General features: G+C 41.2%; 1 pseudogene; it reads right to left on the bottom strand.

Annotated features, from left to right (window-relative positions):
* Positions 1 to 573: 573 nt before the first annotated feature.
* Positions 574 to 27,551, bottom strand: LOC117557583 (annotated as a pseudogene).
* Positions 27,552 to 27,998: the final 447 nt, after the last annotated feature.

Raw genomic sequence — 27,998 nt, 5'->3', positions numbered from 1 at the left:
ATGTATTTCTTAATTCAAGATTTCAGTCTTGCTCAATTTGTATTTCACAGCTTTAAAGTGTAACAGATACATTTAATTGTATTAATTTCTATGGTTTGAAATAGTGACATTGTCGATGTTCTGGTGACTAAAGCTACTGTAGCAAAAGCATTAACTTTATAATGATGGTATACACCATCTGTGGTTATGTTATTGTAATAATACTCACGAGGTAACGTCACCAAGATGTATGCCGTTTTGAAAATTGCTTTTAGGACGGAATCAAGAAGTTGAGTTTAAGTTAAGGCTAAACACACAAAAGTGCTAGTTTTCAGCTAACACACACACCACACACACACACACACAACCACACACACACACACACACACACACACACACACACACACACACACACACACACACACACACATCACACACACACACACACACAACACACACACACACACACTACACACACACCACACACTACACACACACACACACACACACACACACACACACAACCCACACACACACCACACACACACACACACACACCCACACACACACACACACACACAACACACACACACACACAACACACACACACACACACACACACACACATCACACACACACACACACAGAGCAATTTGGGGTTACGTATCTTCCGCAACTTCAAGTGTCGTTTATTGCCTTTGCATTCGTATCACTCAGGATCAGTTGTGTACTCAAGTACACATTTGAGGTTCTTCTACAATACTTTCACTTTTTACTCCACTGCTTTTTCTGTTATAACTCTGTAGTATTGCTACTGAAGTATAATATCTGAGCTCTATCAGGACAGACTCTGGATCAGAGCGGCGGTCAGACAACAAATGAGTAATTCTAATCCAATAAAATATATATGATTCTGCAATTAACCATTTTGCATTAATTTATTTTTGTTACTCAAGTCTTTTTTTTTTTATCTAATACCTTTTTTTCAAGGTTTTGAATGCAGGACCTTAACTCTGTTGTATTGCTACTCCGGTCGAATATCTGAGGGTTTGGAGATCTACATTAGCAGTGGATAATGTGAAATGAACCCCACTTTTACCCAGAGAAACATTGAAATGTAACAAATCAGTAATTATAATCCAATAAAATGTAATGTACTTTTTGGTATTCTTCGAAGCTAATACCTGTTTTCTAAGGTTTTGAATACAGGGCTGTATTGCTACTCCAGTATAATATCTGAGGACTAACAGGACAGACTCTGGATCAGCGCGGCGGTCACACAGAGCCCCAGCAGCAGAGATGTTGATGTTTTGACCCCCGCTCTGCTCTCCAGCTGCAGTGTGTAGTCAGCCAGCAATCGGGTGTACCCCCTCTCCTCCGACACACACCTGTACCTGCCCTCCTGCTCCGGACTCATCCTGGGGATCAGCAGGAGGCCCGGAGAATCCTCCAGGCTCCAGGAGGTGTTTCTCTCCAGGTGGATCCAGGTGTATCTGGCCTGATGAGATGAAACTGGGCACTGCAGGAAGTATTTGGAGTTCAGAGGGAGCTTGATGCTTTTCGTCACATCGTCTCTTGCAGGTAGATATTTACTCACTGAGAAGAGAACACATACAATAATTTAAAACATATCATCTTATACTCCGATTGCCTTTTACACCGTTACATTGTATTTTTAGTCTTGTATGTGTTTAACAGAGACATATGTTAAGGATTTACATTTCTGGAGGGCAAAGAAGTGTAAAAGGGGGGGTTTTAAAATGGCTAAGGACGAGGGGGTTTAATGGTGGGACGGGTGGCGCAGTGGTCTGTGCATCTGATCATCAGATCAAGGGGGGTGCTGGGGAACTCCAGTTCGAAACCTGCTCCTGCCGCCACTGCGTCAGGCCGTTGTGTCCTAGGGCAAGACACTTCACCCGGATTTGCTCCTGTGGGTATTGTCCACAGTACATGTATGATACTAATGTGTACTTGTAAAAGCGCCTCGATGACTTCGAGGCGTGAAGATGGACGGTGTGGGGCAGTGCGCTGTGCAATGATCATCAGATCAAGGGGTGAAACCCGCCGCTGCTGCGTCTGTAAAGCCGGTGTGTCCTTGGGCAAGACACTTCACCTGAACTTGCTCCTGTGGGTATTGTCCACAGTACATGACCATTGCATGTATGATATGTGTAATGTGTGTTTGTAAAGCGCTTTGAGCATCTGGAAAAGCGCTATAATAAATGTAAGGAATTATTATTATTATTATTATAACGTTAGCTTAGCCAAGCTCCATTCAGAAAACACGCATTATAAAAAGGTGTTTCGCCTGCCGTCTGTCTGCAGACTTGTCAAAGCATTAATTCATGGTTTTTACTAACCGGTATCAGTATGATGTTACTTCGGCATCATTTTGAAACGTGTATTACAATTAAATCACGGTCAAATATGTTCATCTTGTTGTAGTTGTAGCCCCCTTGCCAGCGATTCTCTCTCTAGTTTAGCATACTCAGCCCGACTCAGCCTGGTTGTTGGCCCGGAAAGAACCTCGATTTTATGGGGCCAGGAAAACTGTGAAATAGTACCCAATAGTGGAAACCCAACCAAAAACGGGCGGGGCACGGCACGGCACACAACGGTACGTCCACACAGCAGCTTTTCAAAAATCTTGAAAATCTTGGAGCTGGGCGTGTCTGAATGCTTGGGGATTTTTTGCGAGCAACGCGACCAACAACCAATCACATGAATCTCCCGCCCCCGACATACAAAGCAAAAAACCCCGGGGATTTTATGCGAGCAATATATATATATAAAAACTCCCCAAACAGGCGAAAACCTACCAGTTTCACCCACTGTCTCTGCCACCTCCCTCCATGCCTGGTTCCTCCGGTTTGTATCCCGTTAATAGTTCTGGTCGTAAAGAACCGGGTGATTTGCTACCGTAATTTCTCGTCTGGTTCTCCCTGCTTACACGTGGTTTGATTGGCTAGCGCTTCTACTGTCAGATTTGCATAAACGGGATGTGATTGGCTGACGCTTCCAGCTCAGCTTCAAAAGTTGAACATTGCTCAACTTTTGAATCCTGAAAATCCTGGAAATCTTCGCTTCGCTCCCCCACAATGCAGTTCGGCGAAAAGCGAGGCAAAGTGACGTCATCCCCATTCAAAGTCAATGGGCAGAGAAGCGTTGGAAGATTTGTTTAAAGCTGCTGTGTGGACGTACTGTTACGGCCCCTACACACGGCGGCGTGCGTTGCCGCTTGGCGGTGGGCGTGTCTTGAGCTTGGGGAGTTTACGCGAGCAACGCGACCAACAACCAATCACATGAATCTCTCCTGTCAATTGCATAAAAGGTTTTACATGTCACACTTTATATGATGAACATTTATGACATTAATGCCTATGGTGCTATTTTACGCAACATTCCATGCTGGCTAAATACTGTCTATGCCTGCTAGCTGTCCATTCAAACGAAGTACACTGGATATAAACTCCCCAAACAGGCGAAAACCTACCAGTTTCACCCACTGTCTCTGCCACCTCCCTCCATGCCTCCTCCGGTTTGTATCCCGGTAGGTGAACAGGGACTGATCATAAAGCACCGGGTGATTCCCTACCGCTACGATTATTTTGTCCTCCATTTTTTGGCATATGAGGAAATGAACTGCGGACTGGCTATCCCAGCATACACGCGGTTTGATTGGCTAGCGCTTGTACTGGCAGATTTGCATAAACGGGATTTGATTGGCTGACGCCTCCGTCGAGGCGGCAAAGTAGAACATTGCTCGACTTTTGCAGCGAGCACCGCGAGAGAAGCTACGCTTTGCTCCCACAATGCAGTTCGGCGAATCGTGACGTCACCCCATTCAAAGTGAATGGGCAGAAGCGTTGAAGCGGCAACGCACGCCGCCGTGTGTAGGGGCCGTTAAAGCGAGCTCTGCGCTGTAGTGGAAATGCGCCATTAGTATCAGCCACACAAACTGTCAAGTTTCCTCTGATTTTGGTGCAGCTTCCCCACTTGAGAAGGGACCCGAGGCATCTACTGGACTTTGATGAACAGGATTCCACTCCAATGACACAGATTTTCTTTTTAGACTCTTTATTTAGCAGTTCACTGAAGTCTCTTTGCTGACTGGGTCATTTTATTCAGATGAAAAACCGGCTGCCTGTCCTGACTTTGTAGAAAATGCCTCCCGTCGACACGCTTCAGTCTCCCAGACTACGCACACAGCAACTATTTAAATCCTTCTCCAGGATGCAGCACTGGGCTCTGTGATTAGGGTGATCACACCCAGCTTGCCAGAGGAGGCAGGACTGCCTGCGATCATTTCACACCTGTTGTCTATCCCTATTAATTGGTGATTTGTATTTAAACGAAACAAATGTGTCGCTCTAATGATTTAACTTCTGATTAAAATTAGCCTATTTTGTTATTGGTATGTGTCAATATCTATTATTTTTCGACTACTTGTCATCTGTTTTTTATGTTATATGTATTAAAGCCTTAGGCTCTGTTTGACTTTACACAAACACAGCAACATTTAATAAGCCTGAAAGACGTGATGCAGCGGCAGAAGAGAACAACTGTAAATCTACTTTCATTTCTAATTTAGAGACAAGCTGCAGAGAGAAATTAGGCTAAAGTATGTATAAGAGTAGTATGAGTATCTTTAGAAGAAATACTAGGCGAGCTTAAATTAATTGGGTTTGAGCATCATACTATTCATTTGGTGATACATATGCATGTGTTGAGAGAAGGTGATTGATTTTCTCTCAGTGTCTAAAATTAAAATATAGTATTTATGCAGGCACACACACTTGTCAAATTGTATGATATTATAGGAGCACACACACCTCTCCGAAACACACATTTGACTCCCTTCCTGCACCCACTAAGCTTATCAGGCAGGGACATATGTAAAGCTCTGTATACTTTGACTAAAGGCAGTTATTACATGCGCAAAGCATTTGTATATTACTGTATGATCCTTTCTACAGAAAGATCTATGTTATCCTAATACAGGACTACTGTGTTCCTGTGCGTGATGACAGAGTCAAGGCAGAGCTGCAGATGTGTGTTATATTCACATCCGAGTGCACAGACTTGTCTCGGAAACTCCTTACAAATATAGAACTTGCCAGAAGGCAGGGACAAAAGTAAAGGAAATAGTATTGGTTAGTCGGCCTACACTACAGCCTTAATGCCAGGATATCAAATGAAAAAAGAGTCAAAAGTTTCCTCCTTTGTTTTGTAGAAATACATGCAGACTATCCACTGATGTAAAGTTGCAGAAAACCACTTTTTGCAGAGTGGTAGATAACAGATCAAACCCGCTCTCATTCCTGTGTGTTAAATATAAATCCAGTAGCCTTTTAGCTTAGCGACTAGCAGTTTCCATCCTTTTCCAGGAACCTGGCTTTATCCAATGTTCACACAAGAGTTCTACATCCTGACACATCCTCCATCTACACTGTCTCAACTGAAAGAGGACCAGAAACACAATAAAAATATGATAACATGTGGAGACTTTGGATATTTATCTCCCACTCTTTTACTTTTTACAGACCAGACATGTCGTTGATGTCAATGTTTAACTACCACTTTTTCTGAAGAATGCATATATATGTTAAATACATGGTTTATACATGTAATTACTGGGGTTCCATTTCTTCTGATTACCTAATTTGGGCGTGTTAGGGAAATAATGTCGTAGACTCCTAGATATGACGTGCATGACCAACCCTGACGTCTGTTATCTCCTTTAGGAGATAGGCTGCTTCAGCCATAATGTTGTTGTTCCCATTCTATGACCGGGTAACTCTAGGTCACAGATGGTTTATTGTTGTGGGTACACTGGGACGCTTCCTTCTCTGTGTTTGTGGACTCCAAGGTGTGAAATCTTCGAGGCCATAAGTGTCAGACGCAAGTAACTCAGTGTTCCCAACTATTTAGGCTATCCTCTCAAATATGTTGATTACTCTCTGCGAAACCAGTTAAATGGGCTAACGAGAGAGAGGCGCTCCAGAATTGACGTGGCAACTCTACCGTGAAGTCAGAACCTCTGGCTCTTGCACTTGTGATGTGAATTCTCCGGCCGAAGCTCCAAATAAACCATCAGTGTTTGACATCAGAGCTCCTGCTCTTCCCGTGTCTCCTTCCTGAGTCGGTGACTCCCACTGCATTGCTACACAGAAGTTTCCCTTACAGGGCGTGCACATTTGCACAACCTACCTCTTTTGGATTTGGAAAGGTTGGCATGTATGGACTTTCACAACTATGCGACACTAATGTAGTTTTGATAAAGCTATAAATAACTTCCTAAATTAAATAAGACTTCCCGATATTCATAACGAACCTGTTTGACCATGTGTTGTGTGACTTTAATTAACCACTTTATTACACGTCAAGCTGACATTGCAGTCACATGTTAGCACACGTGTTTTTATCTGTGTCCTCATTTCCCATCACAGCAACTTCTTGTTTTTCAGTACAACATTTACATTTCTCTGCTGACACACCTATTGATTTAAAACCAGATTGCAGTGCAAATATCTCCGTACCTGTTTGAGAGTGCTCAACCGTCCCTGGAGAGACACAGATGTTGTGATCTGCTCGGCTCACGTCCTGAAGCATGTCTCTGTGAGGGAAAAAGGATGGCTTATTAAAAATAAATGAATGCAGAGTATTTGACTAGATAGTACACAACCTGGTTACAATGGATTAACACAATTTGAACAGCCCTAATATCATACAAGACTTTACTGGCAACAATAAACCATTAAAAATATAAAAGCACCAATCAGAATAGGTTATAGAAAATGAGCTCTGAACCCGTTTCTCTTTTGATCCAGTACAGATTCCCTCTCTGTCTGTGTCTGTGTATTCTCTTGTTCCGAATAACCCAGCCAAATCTTTTTTCTTGTTTTGTATCTATATCTACGCCGGGATCCGGAGTCGAGGCTGATCTTCTTGCTGTAGTCCTGTGCAGGGCCGCCTTAATGCACGGGCTGACCTGGGCTGAAGCCCAGGGGCCTATCATGAGCCAATAAAAAAGTTTAAAAAAACATTTTAATTAAAAAAAAAAAAGTTTTTTTATTTCGGATGTTTTAAATAAACAAAGTCTTGGCTTTCAGAATATGAAACTTTTATTTCCAAAATCACACGATAAATACATTTTTGAAGCTTGTAAAGGCAAGATGACAGCTCTCAGTCGCCACGCACTCCCCCTCCCTCCGGCTGACATTATGAATGTAAGGCGTGTATAGTAATCATAGATAACACGGCAGGGTCCGTTACAGTTTGTTTTCATCTGGTTTCAAATAAACAAAGTCTTGGCTTTCAGAATATTAAACTTGTTTCGGCAAATTCAGATGATAAATACAACTTTGAAGCTTGTAACGGCATAATTACAAGCGGAGAATGGAGTAACTTGACGTCACAGCAGGCATAACAACAGCCTGTGTTTCTCGTGAGTGTTTTCCCCGGGAAACAAACACAATACACACAAATGCAAAAATACACAAACACACACACTCGCGAGCTCCCCCCAGACCAGTAATCCAAACGAAAATATCTTCCCTCCGTAGTATTTTGATCATTTGCTAATAATTTGCTAATCAATCAGATCTATGGATTCCAGAGATTTTTCTCAAACATGATGACTCTGAAACAGTCAGTGGGCACCACTTAACAGCCAATCAGAATGAGAATATCTTTCACATGTGACTTGTTCAAATTGCGAGTGATTGAGTGACAGATGAAGGTTGTTTAGGAGAAAAAGTTTGAGAAGAAAAAGTTTGAGAGTGGCGCTCGGGAAAGGAAATTGTTGAGGGAAAAGGAGTTTCGAGACAAGCAGCTATTACAAAAAATGCTGAAGCTTACAGGTTATTTTAAACCTGCAGGCCAGGATGAGGAGGAAGGACAGATGAGTTCTGTACCGAGCAGTAGCGGTGTCGGCTGCGGGGCCTCGGAACCAAGTAGGCCGTCTGGTTCTGATAGCGATGGAGTAGCTGGAGTAGCGGGAGAGGAAAAACAGACAGGAGGGACATTATCTGTTGGAGGAGATGGAGAGGACGACGAGGACTTGCTACGTGGAGGGGAGCCAACGGCAACCGGACAAATACAAGAGGGAGGCCCGATACGTCACTCATCTGGAGGAGGGGACCAGGCGCGCGTAGAGCAGAGTGGAGAAGTGCGATCACAGAGCCTGCCGAGGCTATAAATGACTTTGATTTGTTGTTTAAATAGGGGGCCTACAAAACCTATCAGCCCCAGGGCCTGATGGCAGGTTAAGGCGGGCCTGGTCCTGTGTCCTGGATCCTCTATCCCGAGTTCTGGATTAAGTCGTGGACTTCGGGTCGTGGCTGAACCTGTCTCTGCGGTCCTGCCTTGGGTCTCGTCATGCTGCTTCCCTGATGGCTTCCACAGGATTGTAGCTGACATCCTCGTGGATTCATCTTCTTATTACAGACACATGCATTTCCTAACATTCGGTCTATATGCTGTAAAATGTATTATCTCTTCGATTTACACGCGGCATCTATTGCACGTCTGTCCGTCCTGGGAGAGGGATCCCTCCTCTGTTGCTCTCCCTGAGGTTTCTCCCATGTTTCCCTTTAAACTGTGGGTTTTCTTCGGAAGTTTTTCCTTGTACGATGTGAGGGTCTAAGGACAGAGGGTCTAAGGACAGAGGGTCTAAGGACAGAGGGTGTCGTTTTTCTCATACTGATATTCTGAACAATCTGTGTTGTTGTATTTGCTGTAAAGTGTCTCTACTGTAGGCTATTTTTATTTTATGTACAGCACTTTGGCTCGACCAAAAATCGTTTATAAATGTGCTATATAAATAAAACTTGATTTGATTTGATTTGAGATTACTGCGTGCTTTTATTACCTGTTGAATTGATTTCTGTGTTGTTCTACTTTCTGGTCTAACCTAAAAAGAATATTGCTTAATTTCAACTCATTATATTACATTACATGTTACTTGTTAGACGCTTTTATCCAAAGCGACTTTGTACTCAATACTGTGGGCAATCCCCACAGGAGCAATTTGGGGTGAAGTGTCTCAGGGACACAACGACATGCTGACTGCAGTGGGATTGTGACCCCCTGATCCGAAAACCAAGGCACTATCCACTGCACCACAGCCGCCAACTCCTCATCAGTTTATAAGAAATCAGGTAACAGTGGTCTTCTCTTGCATCAACTTCTGCAAAGTAGGTGGGGGGGCTTAAAGGGGTCTTTTTGCAGTGCAACACTATAGATGCAGTGAGACACTTCTACTCAGAGCGGCTTCACACTACTCCTAACCGAGCTTCCATTCTCCGTCAGACTTCCTACAAGTGGGCAAACGTTCACTATCATTTCAAACACTATCATTTCGGCACATGGAGAAAGTATGTTTATGAAACTTGTTGTTGAATTGCTCAAAGTCATTAACCACATCACAGGAAGCAGATGTGTGAACGTGTGGAAATATGAGTATGTGAGGGTTTGATGGGTGTGTGGTGTGTGTGTGTGTGTGTGTGTGTGTGTGTGTGTGTGTGTGTGTGTGTGTGTGTGTGTGTGTGTGTGTGTGTGTGTGTAGTATCAAAGTTTAAACACACACGCACAAGGATTACTGAGAAATCTCATTTGATGCTTTTGCATTAACAAAAACTCCTTTTGGCAAAAAAAGTCAGGTTTACAGATAAGGTTCATTTGAAGTCTGTTATCATGTTGCTGCATATGTTAAAGTAAGAATGTAAAAATAATATCACTTAGTTTAGAGGTTATGTTAATTTCCAGATTCATATCAGTATGTAGTGTCTCTACTTTAAAGAGTCCTCTCCTGCTGATGTTCAGGTGTATATGTAGTGTCTCTACTTTAAAGAGTCCTCTCCTGCTGATGTTCAGGTGTATATGTAGTGTCTATACTTTAAAGAGTCCTCTCCTGCTGATGTTCAGGTGTATATCAGTATGTAGTGTCTCTACTTTAAAGAGTCCTCTCCTGCTGATGTTCAGGTGTATATCAGTATGTAGTGTCTCTACTTTAAAGAGTCCTCTCCTGCTGATGTTCAGGTGTATATCAGTATGTAGTGTCTCTACTTTAAAGAGTCCTCTCCTGCTGATGTTCAGGTGTATATCAGTATGTAGTGTCTCTACTTTAAAGAGTCCTCTCCTGCTGATGTTCAGGTGTATATCAGTATGTAGAATCTCTACTTTAAAGAGTCCTCTCCTGCTGATGTTCAGGTGTATATCAGTATGTAGTGTCTCTACTTTAAAGAGTCCTCTCCTGCTGATGTTCAGGTGTACATCAGCATGTAGTGTGTCTACTTTAAAGAGTCCTCTCCTGCTGATGTTCAGGTGTATATCAGTATGTAGTGTCTCTACTTTAAAGAGTCCTCTCCTGCTGATGTTCAGGTGTATATCAGTATGTAGTGTCTCTACTTTAAAGAGTCCTCTCCTGCTGATGTTCAGGTGTATATCAGTATGTAGTGTGTCTACTTTAAAGAGTCCTCTCCTGCTGATGTTCAGGTGTATATCAGTATGTAGTGTCTCTACTTTAAAGAGTCCTCTCCTGCTGATGTTCAGGTGTATATCAGTATGTAGAATCTCTACTTTAAAGAGTCCTCTCCTGCTGATGGTCAGGTGTATATCAGTATGTAGTGTCTCTACTTTAAAGAGTCCTCTCCTGCTGATGTTCAGGTGTACATCAGCATGTAGTGTGTCTACTTTAAAGAGTCCTCTCCTGCTGATGTTCAGGTGTATATCAGTATGTAGTGTCTCTACTTTAAAGAGTCCTCTCCTGCTGATGTTCAGGTGTATATCAGTATGTAGTGTCTCTACTTTAAAGAGTCCTCTCCTGCTGATGTTCAGGTGTATATCAGTATGTAGTGTCTCTACTCTTCTATGTCCCTTATACGTGTTATATTAGTAGGGCTGTCAAGTTAACGCGTGAAATAACGCGTTAACGCAAAAAAAAATTAACGCCACTAATTATTTTAACGCGATTAACGCATGTGTATTTTTTTTCCTCGGCCGCCCCGTAGTTTCAGAGCGCATCAAGTTTAAAATACCATCTACAAGCTGATGCTGACAGCCCCGCTCCTGCCGCCCGCTTGTGGCAGACCACACTTCCACGCTCACCGGCAGGCACCGACTGGCTGTTGGGAGGACCGGGAGGGTGTGTGTATGTGTGGTCCAAGCGAGAGAGAGACCTTACGTGCATTGTTGTTGTTAGCATCTGGTGCTAGCTAGCTGCGCTAACGGATATGGAGCTGTTTAAATTAAAACAGAGGAGCGACATTTCGCCACAACTGCGCCGAGCACTTGACTTTCTGCAGGAAGCCAGACAGTGGGACATTGTACGAAAAGTCAGCACACTCAGCACGGATAGTGCACAACATGATTGCAGCGTCCACGCAGCTCCCGTTCGAGCATATGCCTTGAGTTGCACATAGCTCCAACGATCCATCACACACACACACACACACACACACACACACACACACACACACACACACACACACACACACACATCACACACACACACACACACACACACACACACACACACACACACACACACACACACACACACACCACACACACACACCACACACACACACACACACACACACACACACACACACACACACACACACACACACACACACACACACACCACACATCACCACACACACACACACACACACACACACACCACACACACATCACACACACACACACACACACACACACACACACACCCACACACACACACACACACACACACACACACACACACACACACACACACCACACACACACACACACACACACACACACACACACACACCACACACACACACACACACACACACACACACCAATTGTATTATTGAATGAGAGGTTCCAGGTTGAATTGAGGCGAATATTTGTAATATTTGTAATGCGTTTAATATTCATGAGAATATTTGTCATTGTTCAAATGATAATAAACATTAGCATAAAGCATATTTGTCCACTCATATGTTGATAAGAGTATTAAAAACTTTCCTCTAAGGTACATTTAGAACAGATCAAAAATGTGCGATTAATCGCGATTAAATATTTTAATCGACTGACAGCCCTAATTAAAAGTTATCAGAACGGCGTTTTCTTGTTTGGACACAACCCTTTTATCATTTCACATGATCAGATGGTTGATAAACTACACGCAAAATGTGTACAACCTCAAGAGATGAGTTCACTTCTATTTCCTGATAGATATAAAGTTCTGCAAAAAAAATTCCATTACATATTTTATTTATTGATAACATTTACTCCCCGTCAAAATTAGGTACTTTTTTGTGAAAGAAAAATTCCAACGTTACGGGTTTTGAGTGTCTGTTCAGAACAATAACACCATGTGACGCTGAGCTCTGCTGATTAGCTGCAATGTGTGTAAGGCTTTACTAAAACACACTACACCTTCTAATTAACATTGGTTCTGGTAAAACATCCTGTGTTGAACCAGTTTGGTTGCAGAATTGACCCAGTAGTGTTAAGAGACCTCAGAAATTAAAATGATGGCAGTACGTAAGAAATCACATAAATGCAATGTCTTTTTGAGTAGAAATAATATAGCATCATTTGAACTGTCATTTACTGATTGGTGACAATGGCCTAAAAAGACTCTTTAATATCATCTTGCTTGGACCATTTAAAATATACACAATTCTCTTTTTACTATAGTGGAAGGTCGAGTTATGACTAGTTTAACCATCATGAACAACTTTACTCTGATCAGAGGTGCTCATTATGGGAAGTGATGACGCAAAGGTGGGTGCAGTCAGTTATTGCACTCTGGATGAACCTGTTGCACCATCACTGCTTCTGGTAAGGAGGTGACCTTTTTTGTTTGTTCATCTGTAAGCAGGATTGTTGAAAAACTACTTCTCCGACATTCCTGAGGCTTTGTTTCAGGTGAATCATGGACTTAGAAACATTCCAGTACATTTTGGAGCGCTTCGTCAATTATAGCGGATACACACCTTACGTTTTACTATTGTTAACATCCAGAAAAATAACTGCCTAACCGCAGTGTGTGTGTGTGTGTGTGTGTGTGTGTGTGTGTGTGTGTGTGTGTGTGTGTGTGTATGTGTGTGTGTGTATGTGTTAAAGCAAACAGATATTGTTCTAAACTGTATTAAAGTAAACAGGTATTATCTTGAACTGTATTGAAGTGAACATGTCTTATTTGGGACTGTTTTAAAGTAATCCTATAAACCTTCTTACCTACACTCCATGAGCCAGATACCCACACACACACACACACACACACACACACACACACACACACACACACACACACACACACACACACACACACACACACACAACACACACACACACACACACACACACACACACACACACACACACACACACACACACACACACACACAACACACACACACACACACACACACACACACACACACACACACACACACACACACACACACACACACCACACACACACACACACACACACACACACACACACACACACACACACACACACACACACACACACACACACACACACACGTTCTTTTTCAAGGTTCTTTCTGGGGCCAATATAATCCCAAGCACCAATATATCTGTGTACAATGTTTGATTGTTTGGGAAAGAATAGTTTGTGTGAAACCTTCCTTGGGAAATTAAAGGAGTGGAGTCCGGTGGAAGATAAGAAGTGACTCTCCGCCCCAAATATGTCCATATATACTGTTGTGTAGACATGAAAAATGCTCCCTGTTTCTGACTGGCTGGTCCCGATATCTGTATCGCACGGCAGTGGAGCGGGGAGCCCGGAGTGCTCTGTTACAGGGCACTCTGTATTTCGTATTGTGTTTTTTACTGTATTAAAATCAGATTATTGTTATAACTTTTATGCCGGTGTTTTGAACTCCTTCTTTTATTAAATCTGACCAGGCTCATCTAAAGGACGGCGCGGAGCAGAGGTGGGCTTTAAGCCACCACTACTGTGTTTGCTTCTACAGTGTGTATGTGTGACAACACCTCCACTTTTAGGGTTGACGTAGACCCACCCAAACGTCGCCCGGAGGCAGTGGTCGTGTTAACCGAATATTTTCAGTCTGACGGATTTTTTTTAACAATGACGGAAAAATCTGAAAGCAGTCAAACTCGGAACAGCGCAAAAGTTTCCCCGCAGCAAGGCTCCGACGTTATGCCGTGTTATGCATGCCCTCCAAAAAGGAAACGATAGTGTTTCCAAACCGTAATGATCACTGAAATGTCTGGGACTTTTTGCTTTACGCTGTGCGCGCTCCTGTGAGGTGCATGCATATCTCAGCGGGCATGGATAACACCGGCGCAACAGTTCACGAGCGTGCTCTCGCTAGCTGAAGTTTGGTTGCTAGGTTACTAGCTAGCTGTTCTCTGATAAGGGGCCGGGGAGATGCAAAGTTAGTGATTACTGGTTCCATGTTGATTTAATTCAATATAATTTGTTGGGGGGGAACGGAAAGGCTCTTACCGTACTGGTTACTTTGCAGCCCGGACATTTTCCCCAAAACACAGTTAGACGTGATCGCAACACAGAGGTACCTTTCAAATCCCATCATATTTAAGACCTTTCTAAAAATGTTTATCATATTTAAGACTTTTTAAGGCCTTAAATTCTGATTATCAAATGTAAGACTTTTTAAGACCCTGCGGGAACCCTGTATGATGTCATAACGATGTTTTGTCTTGTGTAACCATTAGCCTATCACCAACCAAGGTAACCCCCCCCCCCCACCTTATCACCTGAATCTCCTCCTAGAGCACCATTGAGTTCTTTTTAACCAAATATCTCTCAGAGGGGCGTGGGGAGGGGCTCCTTATTTTCATCTAAAGTAACAGAGAATCAGCACTTTGGAAACAGGGCTGAAACAGAGGGGATTATGGGTAATGCTGCAATGATCTATTTGGTGTTTCAGCCAATCAGAGACAGGCTCTGTATATATCTGAGACCTGTGATGTATTGATGAAACACAGTATAATAGGAGACCTTTAAACGTCCATAGGTGTATAACGATGGGGGTCTTACTGAGTGTGGGGGGTGCAGTGGGAGCCGTTCCAGCCGCAGTAGGGGTCTCTGGAGAGGACACAATCTCTACATCTGTCTCCGTACTGGGCACAGTTTCCCACATCCAGCTGCACCAGTTCAGTCCTGGAGGTCAAATACAGCTTCATCTATAACACACACAGTACAGGGGGGAGGGGGGGAGGGGGGGTTATTGTAACAAAGAAGAAGACAAAGTCATTAGAAAGTGTCCGGACTGAAAGAGGTATTAAGAAGCAATAACAGTGTAAAAATACTTTCAATTTTCTTTTTTTTAAGCCCTGCATTCATAACGTACTTTAGTAAAAGTGCATTGGGTATTAGCATCAAAATACCAGAAGTAAAAAGGTATTAATGATGCAGAATTGGCCATATCTAATCTAATAATATTATTTCTATCTTATTGGGTATTAAGATAAAGACAAGGCGTATTTTTTTTTTCTTCTTTAGCTTTTATATTATATTCACATGTTCAACCATTTATTCCTCTTTGTGTTGACCTCGGAAATGATTGGGGTTTAAAGAGTAATACAGGAAATACACAAATAGTACCCAATAAGCAAATAGTCTCTGCTAGATCACATTTAACAATGACATGTGACTCATTCAAGTAATAATTGATGTAAAGAAATCCGTTATAATAAAGACTTGTATTGCATATCCATTGCTTATCCAGGAAAATGTAAAAATAAAAGAACTTTTCATCATAAATTTGACCTGATTTGACCTCTATATTATGTTATCCTTTTTGTGACTCACTATAACCATTCCCACTTTGTTTCTTATCAAGTTACTCACAGTGGGGGGGTGGAGGAGGAAGGTGAGGACACGGTGTCTGTGGTGGAAAGGTTGATACTCAGCGATGACGAAGGTCTCAGTTTCCTTCTGCACCACCTTATGAATGTCTCCCTTATCTGTTAGAAAAACAGGAACGATGATTAAATATCCAAACATGTGAAACACACCCATAAAAGACAAACCACCCACTCCTGTTTACCCACATCCCGATTACTCCTCCATTGAAAGCCGTGCAGTGGTCGGAGGAAATGTGTACCAGTAAGAGAGAGAACAGCTGCAGGATATGATGGTTTACTCTGAATTGGCCAATAGAGGATGAGTAATAGAGCCACAGCCATCTCTTTCATCTACCTATTTGCTCTCAGGGTATTCATTTGACACCAAACCAGATCGACCAAACCCTGCAAATGAATCCTAGGTGGCAAGACGCCATCGCACCGTTAGTAAGAAATCATGTTACCCCAGAGATGTGTCATGTTTAGGGCTCTTAAAGTCACAACAGCGCTTTCAAAAAGGTGAGATTGTGGGACAAAAAGCACCTAACCTTGACTCTCAAAGAGATAAGGTCACAACAATTTACAGTTTGGGTCCCTATCGGTGTCCAAAAGATGTAAGAGATGGCAGAAAAGGTTGTCAGATTGTGATTTCAAACCTCCTTTTCTCTCTGTTATCCAACTTTAAAGGACGAGACACTTAAGAAAAGGAATCTAACTTAGTTTTAGACTCCACATTGGCTACCGGTTTACCTTGACGTAAAGATCAAATCATTCCCAGCGTTAGGATTACGATCTAAATGTGTTTTGAGATTTCTATTACCATTTATTTCATCTATCTATATTCTCTCAGCGTATTCATTCGACGCCTGATCCACTAAACCAGATCAACCAAAAGCTGCAAACACTATCAATTAATCCACGTGAACTTAGGTCTCTGTAAGTGTGCCTGGGGGGTCGGCAATTATGACCTGAGGCCAATGCCGGATTAACCATATGGGCAACCTGGGCAAGTGCCCAGGGGCCCTTGAGCAAAGAGGGTCCTCAGTTTTTTTTTTTCTTTTTCGGGCACAACCTCACTCATCATACATTGTTTTAAATTACATTCACTCTTCACCATAAATAACACAGCTTTTCTATAGGGTCAAATTAATATATTTTCTAAACCGTCTCTGTAGGTCTCACTATGTATGCGCTCAACTTTATTACTATGCGGCGGAATTCAGATATCTGGCCGAATCACAGCCGCACCCTCACTCATTTTTGACAGAAAGGGCAAAAGGCTAGACCTACTTTGGTTGAATTATGTCGCTGCGTCCCTGCGTCCCTGCTTTTGACAAATAGGTGTGCGATTTGACATGCCAGATTGACTGAAAATTCTAAATATTGGTCATGTTGGTAGGATTGGGTAGGCGTGGTGTTACTTGTTGGTACGTGGGTTGGGGGGGCCCATGAGCGCTCAGTGCCCAGGGGCCCCTGGAGGTACTAATCCGGCCTTGCCTGAGGCCTACTGTACTGTGTTAACCTACTTAACGGGAAGAAAGTAAGGATGAGTCTTTCTTTATTATGTATACTGCAGGCATGTCTTTACCTCCTGTGTTATTGTTTTGAATGTAAGTCTCACATGTCTTCATCTTGTTTTTCAGGAGTAAAACAAGGCCAAAGTCAATGATTCACATATTATGTTATTTAAGGAAGTGCAATAGAAACTGCTCATGAGATTCCCCGTGTTGCTCTCATCACATCTTGTGCGAAATAACAATAAAACTCCAACACACATAACACGAACGACCTCTCTTACGGGATCCAGTGGCATCTGAAAGAGTTTATTTTACAGACGTTTCATCCAAAGCCCTGCAGGTCTTTCTGAAAGTCCCTGCATCTGGAGAGGCAGGATATCCAATCTGTTGTTTGGGTATTAAATGTACTCCTTGTACATCTCTTCCTGGTTCAACTACAGGTTATCAGTCTCTAAACTGAGTCTTGTTCAGTCTTGTTCTGACTCTAGTTATAGTAATTCGTCTTTGTAACAGCTGCCAAGTCTTCTTGTTAGTTGAAATGTAAAACAAAGGTTGTTTAAATGCTTTTTTCTTCCAGTATAGCAGCTATTTTAGGAACAACCGGTGTGTATTGTCATGTGTACTCGGTCATTCTGTTGCTGCTTTAACGCCTGCATTTCCCTACGAGGATCAATAAAAGTCCATCCGGCATCCTGTCTCGCTTTGGAATAATTAACCTATGTGGTAAAAGGGAGAGTAAATACATTTAAGGAAATAGGGGACACTTTTCCTGGAGAGTGATCTAGTGGAAATTGATCAATGTCAAACACTGATCAAGAATAAGGAATAATACTAACGCTGCCTAAATAATAACTATCTTTAATATAGAAATGATTCATGCTTTTATACTTGTCTTTTTAATTGTTGTACATATTAAGATATATTACCTATTTTACTATGGTGTGTGTGTGTGTGTGTGTGTGTGTGTGTGTGTGTGTGTGTGTGTGTGTGTGTGTGTGGTGTGTGTGTGTGTGTGTGTGTGTGTGTGTGGTGTGTGTGTGTGTGTGTGTGTGTGTGTGTGTGTGTGTGTGTGTTAGGGCTGCACGATTTGGGGAATAAATGGAATTGCGATTTTCTGACAGTTATTGCGATCGATTTGCGATATTTGTTTTTAAGCGACCCGAACGGAAGTTATTGTAAAATGCGGCCATAACTCCGGCTAGGAAGGTCGTATCAACGTGCTCCCGTCTCTAGCACCCCCGCAGCCCGAGCTACGAGTGAAAGTACATGAAACTTCCGTTGGGTTGCTTTAAAGTCAAGCTTCAGTTTCAGATTCACCCCGTGATAGAAACATTGTGATGGAGCATTACTAACCTGACTCAGATGTTTCACCAAACCATCTACAGTAGGAAAGCTCCATTGGAAGCCATTTGGAAAGGGCAGGCACTTTCAAAAATACTTGGCAGGTGATTGGATCAATCTGTCTATCACCTTCTATCATGGGCCACTTCTGATTGGTTAACAATGGCTGGTACATGTGGAGCACAGCACTTCTGATTGGTTAACAATGGCTGGTACATGTGGAGCACAGCACTTCTGATTGGTTAACAATGGCTGGTACATGTGGAGCACAGCACTTCTGATTGGTTAACAATGGCTGGTACATGTGGAGCACAGCACTTCTGATTGGTTAACAATGGCTGGTACATGTGGAGCACAGCACATCTGATTGGTTAACAATGGCTGGTACATGTGGAGCACAGCACTTCTGATTGGTTAACAATGGCTGGTCGTGGGGAGCACAGCACTTCTGATTGGTGTGGATGACTGACACACAAGAAGAAAAAAGAAAAAATCGCAGGCTTTGATTTGATAATCGCATCATTTCAAATCGCGATTTCGATTTAAAATCGATTAATCGTTCAGCCCTAATATGTGTATTAGTTATTTATTTTTTTTATATATTATTTCAAGTTTTTTTGCTTATTCTCATTCCTTTACTTTATTTGGTCCTATTTCATTTCAATCTGAGAGTTCTCCCTGAATGTGACTGTATGTTTTTCCGATGTTTAAAATACAATACATGTAACAAATTAAAATAAAGGCCCATCTTATGTTATCTTAGATGTACATTACTCACGTAGAGAGAGGTAGAGCACGGTGTGTTTATCGCTCCTGTTGTTCTGAGAGTCGTCAACGTAGATGTGTGTGTAGTTGTGATGATTAAAGAGAATCGGACCGGAGTTATTGACGGGCCGAACCCATTCCTCCATCTCCGAGTTCTCCTTGATCTTGCTCAGGACGTCCATGTGAATCGCGCTGCTGTCCTGGACACACTGAAGGGGAAATATGATGTTACGGCACATGTTTAATGACGGTTCACCTACTGTTGGTATGCCTCGCTAGCTTTCTGATGCAAAATGTGGCCGTTTTTTTAAGTAAAGTAGGATTTTGTTTCTAGATTTCAGAAGAAGACAAAAACTGCCTCTTCAATTGTAGTGATTAATAACCGAAGATTTAAAAGTCCTGATTGTTTCTTTAAATGCTGGAGATTCAGTTACACAGTGTCACCGTCATATTGTCTAATGGGTAAATGTTTTCGTTGACTTCTAAATAAAAACCCTTTTAAAATTGTACCTTAGATATTTTACAATTAATTGAATGGCTACAAACAAATTAGGCTCAAATTAAATGCATACAGTTCATTAACACCAAGGATGAGATGATGTTAGTGCATTGCTGTTTGATGCAGCCACTGTAAGAAGTGGGTGATTTCTACACATAGTGGTTTTAAAATAACAACAAAAAGAGAACAATGATTATGCATTTTTTTTAAATGTAAAGATATTTTTAACATATGCATGGTTCTGATTTGAAAAGATAAAAAGTCAAAATGATCCAAGAAGTGCAGACATAGAATTATCATGTTCTTTACTCATAAATAAATCTTCTACTTTGTGTCTGTATTCATGCACATAGTTTGAAAGCTTGCAGCTATAATGATACCGGGAACTATATCTTAAAGTTATTATTTCAGTTGTTGTTGACACATACCGCTCTGGACCTGCCGGGTTGAGGGACTTTGCCTTTAAATTGTGGACGTTTGTGAAGATGCGTTCAATGTCTTTTATGGTGTAGACACACACCGCACTCATCCCCCTGCAGACACACACACACACACATCAGCTGATTCACACACACACATCTGCAGCAACAGGGAACTGTGGAAGGTCAGTTAAAAGTTGTGAGACAGATGAGCATACAGAAACCACGATTAGGAAAAAGGAACTAACCAAGAAACTCTTTTGTGCATATGTCAGTAAAACTTTGATCTCATGGACCACCATGAGATCAAAGTGTTACTGACATCAATCCACAGAAAGAAGTTCACACCAGTGTGGTTGTTTACTTTTGGTTAAATGAGCTGACATAAGCAATGACTCTGTAGTTTTAATAAAATACACCACAGCAAAGTCATGCTCTCACCACTGTGGCTGACTTTAATCTGATGATGCTGGACGTGTAGTCATGAGTCAAATGGGGATTATATTTCAGGAACAAACACATTTGGTTAGGATCATGCAAGGTGACTCGAGTCCATATAAACTGTTCTTAGTATTTCATTTTATATTCTACTTGTATTGAATCTTACTCTGCTTTACATGAATATATTTTACCTATTTCTGCATTTTACTATACAATATCCTTTCTTATGACACAGCTTATTTGAATACGCGATTCTGATTGGTCAATTTAAACATTCCAGAGGTTATTAATTTTCATTAACAGACCGTTGCTAAGCAGAACAGACTTTGTGCAGTCATATCAATCCGCAGAAAGAAGTCCTGTATACTAAACGTCGTCTTTGGACACCAAACATTACTTTTCCTCCATCAGAAAAACACCAGGGAATTATTTTTGAAAATTCGCTTTTATATTAATTGGAGAGCAGGAAACGTTGGATCCATGATGGCTAAACTGTCCTCAGTAAAGAAAAGAAAAAGCGGGTGAAGAGAAGGAAAGAGGTTAGAGGACAGAGAGCTGGACGACGGATAAATCAACAGAAGAAGACAGACAGGAAGTAAACACTAACAGGACCAAGGTCTGGGCTCTGGCAGCATTTAAAGACTGGTTAATGCTAAAGAAAATGTTAACAGAAAACATCGATCAGTGCTGCCGTCATTTAAAGTTACGTTGCTGTAGCCGCAAAGTCATGCTGGCTTTTCACCTCTCAGCATTGTGGCCGACTTAAATCTGATGATTGTGGAAATGTAGTCATGAGTCAAATATGGATTGTATGTCAGGAAAAAACACATTTGGTTCGAATCGTGCAAAGGTTACCTAAGTATATACACTTGCTTTGTTTTATCTTACCCCATTTTACATGTATATCGTTGACATATATCTGCATTTAACCATTGTGTCCCTTGCACTGTTTTAGTTATATTACTTATTGCAGTATTTTTACGATAAGTCTTAGGTATATCGTTTGTGCATTGAATTGTTGGGAGAAGCCTGGGACTTCAGATTTCCATGGCCAAAACTACGCTGTAGCTTTTGTGCATATTGAGTTGAATACTTTATTCTGATTGCTAAGGAATCACTTGGAGGAACAGCAGAAGAAGACAGACAGGAAGGAAACACTATCAGGAACAAGGCTATGGGCTCTGGTTTGTGTTTAAAAACTGGTTAATGGTAAAGAAAATGTGAACAGCCGTTGGTGTGAACCATTTTTTCTTAGCGTAAGCAATACGATCGACTTAAAATCAACTAAATCCTTTAAAAATGAATATAGAGACAAGGTAAACTTAACTAATGTGCATTTAAAAAAGAGGAATAGTTTTGGTGAAATCTAAAAGGTACCATGGGGTCAGATTAGAATGTTCCAAAGGGGCGTTCGTTTAGCATGAAATAAATAAAGGACAAGTTTAAAAAAGAAAGTAGAAAGGAAGTGAGGTCATAGAAAACTATTTCTGCTAAAAAGTGAGCAATGATTGAGAGTCAGAGCTGAACATTTCAGATGTGTGTTTCTCACACTGCTCTGTAACTTAAATTCATGTTCCTTTGATATTCATGTTTTATCATCTTTGCTTTTAAATTAGTGTTTTTAAATGCCATTTGATCAAATGTTTCTTACCGTCTTTCATTTTTGTAAAGCACTTTGAATTGCCTTGTGTTGAAAGGTGCGATATAAATAACTTGCCTTGCCTTATCCCTCACTTGAATGCATGATAACGGGTTCCTACCATTCATTTCTGAAGAGTGCATAGACTCTGGTGTCCTCCCACTGCTCTTTCTCCACAGTAGCTACATCCACCAGCTCAGAGAAATGTCTTCGGCTCTCAGGCTCTCCGCAGAACAGCCGAGCGTTCATCTGGGACGTCCAACTGAACAGCAGAAAGTTCTTCGGACCGCCACGATCTCCCTGGAAGAAAATGCATTGATTACTCGATCAAAATTCACATGCAATGAATAATTTGGAGCATATATAATGAATTAGGGCTGCACGATATATCGTGTCGTGGCAATATTCACATCGCATTTTCAAATGTTCAAATTTGTTTTACGACGTGCGATATTAAGTAGGCAAATGAACTCAAAGACGTCATGTTACAATTATTTTGCTGCTTGCTACAAAAGGAAAACTTGCGCGGCTCTCATGTCAGGGTTTCTTGAGTGAGTGACCGCAAACCACCATCAAATCAAATCTCCAAAGCAAACGGACCCGGTGATGAAAGGTCAAACACTGAATAAAGTAGTATCATGTGTTTTCTCCAGGGCAGTTCGGCGCTGCTAACCGAGCTAGCTCAGCTTGTTGCTCTGATAACTTAAGATCCAGACGTCCGTGACTGAAATCCTTCATCCGGTTAAATAGTTAGAAAAATACCAATTGTAACGCATTAAAGTTCAAGAAAGGATGGTTTGCGAGAAAAAAATAAACGGTCTTTTCTTCAATTCCTGTATTTTTTCATATCGCAGAGGAAGAAAGAATATCGCAATTGTCAGTTTTTTCCAATATCGTGCAGCCCTATAATGAATATAATAATAAACGTTATTTGTATAGCACCTTTCATGCACAAAGCAGCCCAAAGTGCTTAACAGAACAAGAAGAAAACATAACAATATTAAAATATAGTTTGACTGGAAAAAAGATCTCAACAGGTTATTTCAAGGGGGCAGAAGTACACACAAATGTCCTCTGACTGACCAGAGGTTGTTTTTTTTTTTTATTGCAATTCTAGCGTACTGTATTAGGAGAAAATCCTTCACCGAATTCAGTTTGTACAGGCATTTTTACGAGGGTATATTTTGAGGTATCTAAACTGTAGTTTCACAGGAAATTAGGTCTTTACAAGTTATTTTTAAAAAGATTGAAAAAAATCACGACCACTGATCTCAACACTCTTTATGGCTTCAATTTCAACCCAAGCTATTTTGTGCACATATCTGCTTCTAAAAAGATTGTTTCTATTCTTGAAATCTAGCTTCAAACATTACAAATTAAATATGCAATCCTTATTATTTAGTCCTGCAGGTCTTACCATGCACACTCGGGTCACAAAGGGGATCCACATATTACTGTACAGGTCTGGATCTTTGTTTTTCTCCTTATAGAAGCCGAACACTTTGCCCTGAAGGGGGTCATCTCTCCGTCTGCTGGGCACCAAACCCACATAGTGCTGCTCTGAAGACGGAAAGTCAATATGAGTCTAATAATCTGGGTTAACATCATTTAATTAACCCAACATCTCGAGGCATTTACCTCTATCGTGCATCGTGGGTCCCAACACTGTTCCACCCAAACTTGTGGATGCCAACATCACCTTTAGATCCAGAGTATGTGACGTAGAGGTTACTGTCTGCTGATTCTGCAAACACACAAGGTGTTATGTTTAGAAAGATATCACAACACCATCGAGGGGCTTTTGGTTTGCATCAGAATGCCCTTTTTAAATGACATGTCTCTTAGAAGATTGAATAGGAGTGTGAAGACAGAGGGAGTGTAGAGTCAATATTAAAAAGTATCATCGTGATGTTTGTTTTCCTTGTATCGTGTCCTTAATATTTGTCCTCGTATCGTATCGTTATCAGTGGTGAAATAAGTGTTAAGATAACATGGTGTCCGAGGAGTGGAGACCTTTCATTGCACCTCTACAATAAAAACTATTGGAGGATAAACAATGGGTGTGCAAAGGTCGAACTTTCATTGAACACATCTTATACATTACACAGTGGGTGGAAGTGTTGCACCACTTCGGCACAGACAGATATTTCTCAACAAATATTGCATTAATTGTTTCACGTTCACCGTTTTCCTCCAGTGCCAACATCGACTTTACATTTTGCTTTTTTGTTTAATATCTCAAGTACATTTAGATGCATTTTCTCGAGATTTGGTAAACATACTATCTGTCCTCTGACAAAAAGGGAATGTAGAGTGAATATTAAAAAGGATAATTGTGATGCTATGTGATGTTTGTTTTCCATGTGTCTTAATATTTGTACTCGTATCATATCGCATCTTATATCTGTATCAGTGGTGAAAGAAGAATTAAGATATTTAAGTATTACTTAAAAGAAGCAATATCCCAGTGTGGATTTACTTGAAAGACATGCATTCAATATCGAACTTAACTAGAAGTACCAAATATGCATAAATAAACTAAATACAGTTTAGGAAATCAGAAAGCAGACACTTTGTGTACGGAAACTCACCCACGAGAGCGGCTGGTTCTCCTTCCTTTATGATGAAACCCTGGATACTCTTTTTTATGTTCTGGATCTTTGCAGAGGACATGCACCTGGGGGTATTCTCTGATAAGTCCTACAGGAAAACAGACAGAAAACATTGTGCGAAACAGATGTTATTAGAGATTTAGTCTACCAAATGAACACAAGCTGGTGCATCTCACAGGTAAATAAAAGCAGAAGTTAATTTACTTTTTCGTTGAGACAAACACAGAAGAAGAAGTGACACATGAGAAGTGAAGCTCTCCCAGCGATGGCCGCCTGAAGCTGAATCTTTCACACAATGCATGTTTATGTTTAATGTGCTTAACGACTGACTGTGTGGACATATTAAATCAACCAGCTTTTAGTGTATGGAATGAGGATAAATCACACTACAAATATCTGTGTTATCAGAGAGTCAACAACAACATATGCTGATGTTCAGGTGTATTTCAGTATGTAGTGTCTCTACTTTAAAGAGTCCTCTCCTGCTGATGTTCAGGTGTATATCAGTATGTAGTGTCTCTACTTTAAAGAGTCCTCTCCTGCTGATGTTCAGGTGTATATCAGTATGTAGTGTCTCTACTTTAAAGAGTCCTCTCCTGCTGATGTTCAGGTGTATATCAGTATGTAGTGTCTCTACTTTAAAGAGTCCTCTCCTGCTGATGTTCAGGTGTATATCAGTATGTAGTGTCTCTACTTTAAAGAGTCCTCTCCTGCTGATGTTCAGGTGTATATCAGTATGTAGTGTCTCTACTTTAAAGAGTCCTCTCCTGCTGATGTTCAGGTGTATATCAGTATGTAGTGTCTCTACTTTAAAGAGTCCTCTCCTGCTGATGTTCAGGTGTATATCAGTATGTAGTGTCTCTACTTTAAAGAGTCCTCTCCTGCTGATGTTCAGGTGTATATCAGTATGTAGTGTCTCTACTTTAAAGAGTCCTCTCCTGCTGATGTTCAGGTGTATATCAGTATGTAGTGTCTCTACTTTAAAGAGTCCTCTCCTGCTGATGTTCAGGTGTATATCAGTATGTAGTGTCTCTACTTTTAAAGAGTCCTCTCCTGCTGATGTTCAGGTGTATATCAGTATGTAGTGTCTCCACTTTAAAGAGTCCTCTCCTGCTGATGTTCAGGTGTATATCAGTATGTAGTGTCTCTCTACTTTAAAGAGTCCTCTCCTGCTGATGTTCAGGTGTATATCAGTATATGTAGTGTCTCTACTTAAAGAGTCCTCTCCTGCTGATGTTCAGGTGTATATCAGTATGTAGGTCTCTACTTTAAAGAGTCCTCTCCTGCTGATGTTCAGGTGTATATCAGTATCTCTACTTTAAAGAGTCCTCTCCTGCTGATGTTCAGGTGTATATCAGTATGTTAGTGTCTCTACTTTAAAGAGTCCTCTCCTGCTGATGTCAGGTGTATATCAGTATCTCTACTTTAAAGAGTCCTCTCCTGCTTGATGTTCAGGTGTATATCAGTATGTAGTGTCTCTACTTTAAAGAGTCCTCTCCTGCTGATGTTCAGGTTGTATATCAGTATGTAGTGTCTCTACTTTAAAGAGTTTCTCTCCTGCTGATGTTCAGGTGTATATCAGTATGTAGGTCTCTACTTTAAAGAGTCCTCTCCATGCTGATGTTCAGGTGTATATCAGCATGTAGTGTCTCTACTTTAAAGAGTCCTCTCCTGCTGATGTTCAGGTGTATATCAGTACGTAGTTGTCTCTACTTTAAAGAGTCCTCTCCCGCTTAGAGATGTCCCGCCCCTTAGCGTATCACGTACATAGTGATGTCACTTCCCGTCTCAGGACCATACTCCCTGCAGAACCTCACCATATCACAGCATGCCGTTCCCTTCCCATCGGTTCCACACAGGAACAACTTGTTAGCTTCCATCTTCTGGACAAGATAAATGTTAAAGCTGCAATCCTAAATGAAAAGAGTATTTGTGGTTTTACAATCCAATCCCACCAACGTTTAACAGTCTGCTTTTTGCTTCTATCTTTTGTTTTTTTGTTACCCGCTTTCACTGTCTGCTGAGGATCACTTTTGTTGCACTCTGTCCACGGTACATGTATTTCTACTGGAGTCTGGGAGGAGAAGAAAATGGTTGTGGTGTCAGTCATTTTTACACTTTGTCATTTATTGTATGGTTAGTATGATACTGTCTTATAAATGTTTGTAGCATGAAGGGCTAAAGCTTACATTTCAAAGTGTAGGTTGTATGTGGATAATGCATTAATGTGAGTGACATTTAGTTGAAAAGTGTGAATTATTGTACGCTTAAATGCTTTTAATTAGGACTCTTGGACTCTTTTGCATCACTATAACTCGATTGCAGATATTTACTTAATGTCATTAAAACAGTGTCAGAGATCTATGTTACCTCGTGAGGGTTTTGGAAGTTGAATGATTTCAGGCGTTTCTGTTCAGCAGATATGACCGTGTTCGGCTCTTTTTTCCAGAACAATCCCTGCAGGTGCATGGTGTCCGAGGAGAGGAAACCTCTTCATTGCGGTCTCCTGCAACACAAAATATTAAAGGATACATACCTTGAACACACCTTAGTATATACAGCAAACAGTGAGTGGAAATGTTTGCTCCCACCACTTCAGTTCAGACGGATATTTCCTCAACAAATATTGCATTCATCGTTTTTGTCCAGTGCTTACATTGACTTTACATTTCGCTTTTTTGTTTAATATCTCAAGTACATTTGGATGCATTTTCTCGACATTTGGTACACGTACTATCTGCCCTCTGACAAAACATCCCCACAAGTTTGGGAGATCCTCTGGCTTTTTCCCACCAGTGCTACCAGAAGGTTCAAATATTTCACTTGTACAGTAAATATCTCAACACTTGATAGATCGCTTTTTTTTTTTTTTCAGAGATGGCAAACCAAAAGCCTTTTCTTTTATAGAAATGCAGT

This window comes from Gymnodraco acuticeps, unplaced genomic scaffold (genome assembly GCF_902827175.1).
Source record: "Gymnodraco acuticeps unplaced genomic scaffold, fGymAcu1.1, whole genome shotgun sequence".
In the NCBI taxonomy this organism is placed as follows: Eukaryota; Metazoa; Chordata; class Actinopteri; order Perciformes; family Bathydraconidae; genus Gymnodraco; species Gymnodraco acuticeps.
This window is presented reverse-complemented; position numbering and strand designations above follow the sequence as displayed.